Raw genomic sequence first — 7,923 nt, 5'->3', positions numbered from 1 at the left:
CCTTACGTGTGTTGCTGCGTTTTATCCCTTCAAGAATCTAGGTCTGCTGTCTGGTTTCACCATTTTTTAATTTCCTTTTCACATTGTCAGACAACAACCATATCTCCTCTCCTCTCCTCTCCTCTCCTCTCCTCTCCTCTCCTCTCCTCTCCTCTCCTCTCCTCTCCTCTCCTCTCCTCTCCTCTCCTCTCCTCTCCTCTCCTCTCCTCTCCCCTCTTTCTTCCTTCTTTTTCCTTGCTCTGTGTAAATCCATTGCGCATTAGTACATTTTAATTTGGGGATGCATCAGTTGCACAGAAATAGCAGTATGAAAAAGACATGTGCATGTACAGTGGGCCAGTATTTTTCTGTACAGGGGAAACTCTCACTGAAAATAGACAGATGTTGGGTGCTGCCAACAATCTGTCATTCATGTCAGCTTTAAAGCCTTCTATTTCCCGCTGAGGGCCCAACTTTGCAGATGGCAAAGATTGATTTGACGGTGTGTTTTGGTGAAAGACCAACCACTGTGCAAAATGTCATGGTGAATTGATGATCAATCATTGCATAATTTGGAAACTTAGTTTTATGTAATAGGCAGGCGATACTACTGTGTATGGACAAAAGTGACTTCACGTTTTTCTGGTCTTGATAATCCCAGGATTTAAAAACAGGACTCCTCTAATTATTTTATTCATCACTAAATCTGCAGATTATCCTCTTAATAAACCTTTTAGTCCATTAAATGTGAAAAATGTTATGTTTTCAAACTCGCACTCGACTCATTATGGTCCTCATTTGGCCATCCAACCAATAGTCCAAAACCCAACAATATTCACTTCACTTTGTTGCTTGAAAAAATGACTTAAATCCATTTTTCAGTTATCAGAGATGTTTATTTGCAGTGTATGTTCATATTTTCAGGTACCGGAGGACCACTTACATGTCAACTTTTGGCAACATTCAGCACCGCGGACAGCACTTTACAGTGTGGTCCTTCAACAGGCTGAAGCTGTCACTGAAAATCCTCGTTCCTGAAAACGTCGCACATTTTTCTTAGTGTCTTACCAAGTTGCTGTTTGACATTTTTCAATAGTGAGTATAGTGTGAGGAAAATCGCAGGAAGGTATGATAAATAATCTGAGGAAGACACTGAGTACGAAGAAGTGTTGATACACCAGAAGGGAAAAGAACAGACTCCCGTAGTGGGGCACTTTAGGTTGGACTTTCTGCAGCGTGCCAAATGATTTAACTCGTGCACGTACAGTGAGCCAGTATTTTGCACAAAACAGTTTGGATCCGAGTCAGCTGTAACAGAGAGTAAATTGAAAAGCGTCTTTTCTTGCAGAGCTGATACAGTTGAAATGGTACAAGTACTTTGAATTCATACATTTTTAACGGACATATTTTACTATGGACAAAAAATAAACAAAAGATGAGGCAAAATAATCAGCATTTATCAATGATGAAAATACTCCGTAATTGCTGCTCTAAAGTCTTGTATGTATCCAAATTAATCGGTTTTGGATGTCATTGTGTAGTTATAGGTCGGCCTCGAGGACAGTATTGATCACAGAAGCTTTTACTGTACTCAAGCCTACTCAGCTAAATATGAACCAAACCTACAGAAATGAATAAATTGGCCCATGTGATGGGGAAACTCTCAGGGGAAAAAACAAGGGGTGTGAAAAAAAGAGACAGAAAAATACCCAGCGATATAGCGAGAGAGGGGAAAAGGAGGAAAAACATCTGGTCGGTGGCTCTGTAGCTTGAATTTGGGGTGTAGATTGACAACAACACACGCACAAACACAGAGGATAATGCTGACCCTCCTTTCACTGTGCTGAAGATGTCAAACTCTGTAATCATTGCTATTGTACTAGCAAGCGCAAATCGCTATTGAACTAATAATCGGTCTCTGATCAATGAATGACTGATCTCTTCATTGCCCTGCCCTGCAGTCTTGTTGTTCTGTGTAACAGACCTAACAAGACTCAGATGTTGGAAGTCAGTTGTCCATGAGGGGAAAAAATGTTTCGTCACACCAGAAAACAATTTGTTGGATGCAGTGAAGCTCCACATATTGGACTCCTTTTTTTTTTGTTGCCTGAACTACGTAGGAAAGCTGTAGGGGCTTCCCTCTCTGGAGAGGGTTGTCATACAAATGTTGTTTACTCTACAATGAGTTACATGTGATTGAAAAGTAAATCAGTGCAGATCATTTTAATACAGCAGAAGTATTATAACTTTTTTCATATTTGAGAGAATTTGCTTACAAATTTTTGCTGAAAAAAAAGTGACTTCGTATAATTGCATTGTCAGAGTAGTCTCGTATATTTAGGCTGTGATATAAAAGTAGAGCCTCGCTAATGATGAATATGTACAAAATTTTTAGATGTAGAGACATTTCTCAAAATCTTTTTTTTTTTCCTCTCGTCGGAAAGAAATGAGTCAGTCTCGTTGTCTCGTGGTTTTGGCTTAAAATGGCTTCTCAATCTTAGGCCAAACTTCTAAGTCCCGCAGAGTCGACGTACTGGTCTGAGATCAGCGCCCAAACCGAAGATCTATGATCTTGTTTATTTCCAAAGAGCTAGGCAGATTTTAGGTCAACGGCATTGCGGACTCCGGAGCAGATGAGCCGACTCCAGCCCCCCTCTGGCTCCGTTGGTCATGCCTTGGATAAGTCCTGATTGCTCGTGCCTAGGAGGAGAGACAGCCATTAGAGACCAGCAGTTTGGCTCAGCGATTCTAATTGTTTCATTGCGGTTGAGCTGGTGGCTTTGAACGCATTATGGTCTTCAAACTAGCTCTTTAGAAATGGCCCTGGCAGTTAACTTTAATTACAGACACATTAAAGCACTTATAGAAAAAAGGGGGTCTGACGATAAGCTAACTTACAGATACACTGCAGTTACGGCCGAGCTGCTGGATAAATAAATGTCAGTGAATGCAAACCATCAGTGACAACCTTAATAATCCCAAGTACTTTGATTACAATCTCATGGAAGCATGGAGTATATAGTCGCCATTATAAATGAATCAGCACAGAGTCCTTTTAAAAGCTGTTTTTTTTTCCGCCTTTCCACTAAATGCATTATTTTTGTCATTTCATTGGAATGTACTACATGCACTTGAAATGGAAACAATCTCGGCTCAGTGTGTTAACTGCAGCAAACGCGAGTAAACACCTCTTTCTCAGGCAGCTTCAGAAGGGGTGCCAGACTCCCAAGCGAAGAGACACGACCTTCAGATTGCATAAACAAAGATGTTCTGAGACTTTGACATTTAACAATAATGGTGCTTTGGTTTAAGGGTGTTTTATGATTCACACACCGCAGTATTTCCGATGGTTTCCTCATGACAATGTTTTATAAAAAAGAAGCAGAAGTAGGTTTATGATCATATGTTTTTTCCTAAAGCTACAAACAAACAACACATTATAGCGAGCACTGTCTTTCAGTAATAATTTAAAATAGCATCACATCGTCGCACATTAAAGTTCTGACAATCTGGTTTCTGTCATTCACTGGAATGTTTTATAGTTTAGAAACTACATTATGCAATTTCATATGAGCTGCACATGAGTATGTTATTGTGGGGTGAGCATTTTTGTCTCAAAGGGCTGATCCAGTTGATTGCTGGATAAAGATATCACGGCCAGGAGATTCTCACCACACCTTCATGTGGAGGACTTAAAGAGAATGGAAACAAACAACAAAGAGAGCGGTCTGTTGCAGGGCTGCTGTTCTTCTTCATCTCCCACCGTCCTCTGAAAGCAACAATGAAGAGTAATCATTAATTTCTTGGGGCCATGGTGAGAATTATGACTCAATATGAAGTCATAACAGAGCTAATTATACATTTGAAGGAAAGTGCTGCCATATTTTGGTTTTTAGACACCAAACATCGCATCTGTGAAACAGACATGACCCTCTGACATCTGCCTTACAGATACAACCATCCACCGGCAGCGTTGATGCCACAATGAGCCATATAGTCAAACAAATGACGCCCAGAAATATTGACTTCACAAAGCACAGAGGAAGTGTGTGCAGCAGGTGTCGTTTTAATTAACGACTGCAGGCCTCTATAATCGTATTTGTTGCTTCATTTGTGTGTTGGCTCGGTAATGTGACTATAAACTAACATCTTCGTTAATGTTTAATGTGGATTATATGAAGAATTATTGTCAGTGGAAACAAAGAGGTCATAGACAGATGAACAGATGAAACTGGTGCTGGTTAATGGCAAAAGCCTTGTCAGGAGAAGAAGCAGTGACTAACTGGGCCGTACTCAAGTTTTGAATCCGACGTCACAAAATCTCATCACATCCGTCTGCAGACACTTTTATACTTAATTTGTCACCTATCGTCTTAAATTACAAACTGCGTTTCCGAATATCAGCTGGTGCCACGTCCAGGATTAAGTTTACATTCTGAAATGTAAACCCAAAGTTTGAAATGTTGCCCGGCGTGCCGCTGACAGCTTCCCCTAATTCGTCTTCTTCAAGCTGGGATAGCTTCCATATTTTAATAATGTTAACTACATGGAAGTAATTACTGTGTGGCCCATGCAGGAGACTAAAAAGCAGGAATGTTAAACACCACTGCCACTGGAATCCCAAGTCTCATGATACATTTTCTTTGGTAGCGATGCTCATTTCCATCACTTGTCGGTCTGTTAACTCACTGGCAGCCACCTTAGTCGATGAAATGAACTCGATGATCTGAGGGCTCATTTGTAGCTGTTTCAGACGCAAAAAAACACAGCTTCAAAGATGCCGACGCCGTTTCCCATGGAAAAGTTTATATTTATAAAAGGGTACGTGATGGGAGAATGTGCACACCTGGAGGAAAGTCTGACCAATGTCCACAGAGTTTGGAGGATGAGGAAAATCGGCCACACAGATGTCAAAGGCAGATTTTGTAATAATCCTTCCCACAGCTTTGATTTCAGTTTATATCGAACTTCGAATTACGTCTGTCCACATTTCAGGTCAGCAGTGTTGTGTTGCCTTTGTGCTTCGAAGACACATTTTTCTTATCTATTTTTCTCCTGCATTAATGCATTAATTACCTTTCTTCAACCTCCTAAGTGCCTGATGCTGGCTCATTACCAAATGTCATTGGATGTTGCATCAGATTTTTGGAGACCAGAGCTTTGGTAGATTTCTAACATTGATTTGTTCAGTAGTTTCATTGCTCTGTACGTCTCCTTTAGCCTGGCAGCGTTCGTCTTATACTCACAGGTTCAGTCTTGCTGTGATCTGGAGACACTGCTTACATTGGTTTGTTTAGCCACTCTGAAGGGCAAACCAATCAGTGTGATGAGTCATTCCAACATTGGTGGCAATGGTAGAGTTTTGGCTCCGTTTGGTATATGGTGGTCAATGCTGATTGGTTAAAGGCTGCTACAGTAGTTTCAAAGATAACCTAAAGTCTACGCCCAGTAGGACTCGATAACTGGAGACGATCCTCAGTGGAGCGCGGCCATACCCGCTTTGGGTCTTTTATTACCAGGTTACGTCTCCTTGAAGATGCAAACAAATATGAAGCGGTGACCTGCGTTGTCTCCACTGGCCTGTACAAAGGTTCTTGTGGTGTGCAGCGAAGCACACCTTCATGTCTGACCACTGTGTTGCTTTTTTGGAATAGTCTTGTTTGTGGCTTTGTCCCGCTGTGTTTTTTTGTAACGCCATCTTTATCCTCCAAAGGACCAATATGTACATCAGTATTTATGAAGGATTTGTACATTTATAGTTAGTGGTGGGAGTTCAGTGGGTGAAATGTGAGGCTTGCCGAAATGTGCACCGTTTAGTTTTAGTTGCGTGCAAGCGTGCATTTGCTTTGCATGCTTTGTGATTTTACAAATCTTCTTAATTTTGTTTGCGTATACCGTTTTAGTCTTCTTGGTGTTTTTTTGTTGGTCTAAATGGTTTATAACATAGTATGGTATAAGCAGATATTAAACATTTAGCAATGGCTCTATCATCAACTATAACTCGTTGTGGAGGCTGGTGTACAAACAGATTAAAACAGTAAAACATTTATATAGTATTCATCTAAAATGCCTTGATAGGAGAAGTTATCTTTGTTGGCACTTAAAAGTGTGTTATTATAGTGTGTTAGAAATTATTTATTAAACGTGTGTATGCTGCTTCTCAGTGCTAAATAAGGGAACGTAAAGCAGGTGTTGAAAGAAAAATCTGCCTCTCTCTATTGGTAATTTTGAAGAACCCTGTTGGCTCGATCTGTCCACCATACACCTTCTAACTCATCATACTGTTTGGACAAAGCTCAGTGGAGGTGCATGGTCTTCACTGAAATATTGATGTGGGGACAGGGAGTGTTGGTTCCGGGTGAATAATGCAACGGGTGGATTAGTTCTGGTTTCAGAGAAAGCGAGTGGATGGATAAATTAATCATATAGCTGCTTCCATCCAGCTTTCAGTGGGAATTAAAGGCAAAAGAGATAAAAGAAGATGAGAGCACACAGGTGATACAAATGTCACTAATATTTACAGACACCATAATTAAATAGCTTTATTTTCAAAGGAACTCTTCAGAAACTGGGTGTATCTTTGCTGCTTTATCGGGGGCATTAAAATACAATGAAACGTTCAGGGTTTTCTAGCACGTATCAATGTATTCTGTTTCTAAATCTCTTGTTGGTTTGGCCTTTAATGTCGAGCAATAAGTCTGTTTCATTTCATTTCTGCTGCTGGACGGCGCTTGAAGATGTCGTGAAGTAGTGTGGGATCACGGGAGTTGTTGTCTTTATTGTTAAACAGCCATGTTTATTGCAGATGGAAATCGATCTTTAGCTTTGCAGTTAGCGATGGCTTCTCTCGCTCCCTCTTACTCTCCTGCTGTCTTTTGCTCGGCGTGTTTTACGTTTTGCCATTTCTCTGCGTCTTTTCGTGATAAAGGTCCTTGTAATAAATGCAGTTTATTTGCCATCATGGAGGCTCAGTGAATTACATGTGCAGCTTCAGCTATGGAAACCCAATTGTTGGCTGATGTAGTTAGCCAGCCACCAGTAGCCGCTGCGGGCCGGCCCACCGTATCCACCGTTTCCCTGGAAGTTATAGAAAATAGAAGTGTAAAGTGGATATAATGCCACTGAGAGGTGAATTAGTGAAACAAATTGTTACCTTGATTGAAATTACGGATTCCTTTGGATTTGAACATTTTCTGAAAAAATTGGGATAATGCACAACTGAACAATACCTCATAGGTCGGGTCGTTTTCAGATATTTTAGTGGAGAAAAGTTACATATTCTACTTTTAAATGTAATGTAACAAGCGTTAAAGTGAGCACCTTTTACATAAATGTAATAAAGACTATTAGTCAGTATAAACTGGCACATCTGGCACAGTGCCGACATGTATGTACTGTAGAGAGAAAGAGGTACAGAAGATGAGTGAGGCGAGGGAGGATTTTCAAACTGGGAAAGTGGTGGAGGATGCGAGAGAGCAGGAGAGGTAATTGTCTTTGATGATTCTCATGGTTTTCTTGTTTATTTCACGGGGCAGGAAGTTTCAAACAGAGTAGGCCTGTGACCAATCAGTGGTTGCCATTAAAAGGCGTGATGAAGAACCAATGAAATGCTGATTTGGTAAAAGGAAGGAGGAGCATGAGGCATTGTATTGTCTGAAGACAGGCAAACAGATGAGAGGTGTTTGTTAAGTCTGTAAAAACCCTTGTGTACAGTGTTCCCTGCATCGCTATACTGTATGTTACTTTATAGAGGTATTTCTGTAAGATGCAGTACTGTGCGGAGAAAACTAGTTTTTCAAACCTTTTACATTCAATCTGTTTAGCCATGCTAGTAGCATGTATCAAGAGGTCTGTGGTAGTCCACCATGACTGAAACATCTCAACAGCCTGCGAAGGATAACATTTTATAATTTTTGGTAATTCACTGACATCTATCAAAGTTTT

At 40.5% G+C, this 7,923-nt stretch overlaps 1 protein-coding gene across 1 annotated transcript in view; it reads left to right on the top strand.

Moving 5' to 3' along the window:
- lhx6a (LIM homeobox 6a) overlaps window positions 1–3,056 on the top strand; it is a 243,623-nt gene extending 240,567 nt beyond the window's left edge. Inside the window, exon 9 of the transcript XR_011311088.1 lies at window positions 3,042–3,056. The gene's annotated coding sequence lies outside the window, so the exon portion shown is untranslated. The remainder of the gene's footprint in view (window positions 1–3,041) is intronic.
- Window positions 3,057–7,923: the final 4,867 nt, after the last annotated feature.

The sequence above is a fragment of the Brachyistius frenatus genome, unplaced genomic scaffold (genome assembly GCF_029030835.1).
Source record: "Brachyistius frenatus isolate BFR_SWC_R1_liver_20210118 unplaced genomic scaffold, ASM2903083v1 Contig_3, whole genome shotgun sequence".
NCBI classification, from domain to species: domain Eukaryota; kingdom Metazoa; phylum Chordata; class Actinopteri; family Embiotocidae; genus Brachyistius; species Brachyistius frenatus.
Note: the sequence above shows the minus strand (reverse complement) of the source record. Positions and strands in the feature narration are given on the sequence as shown.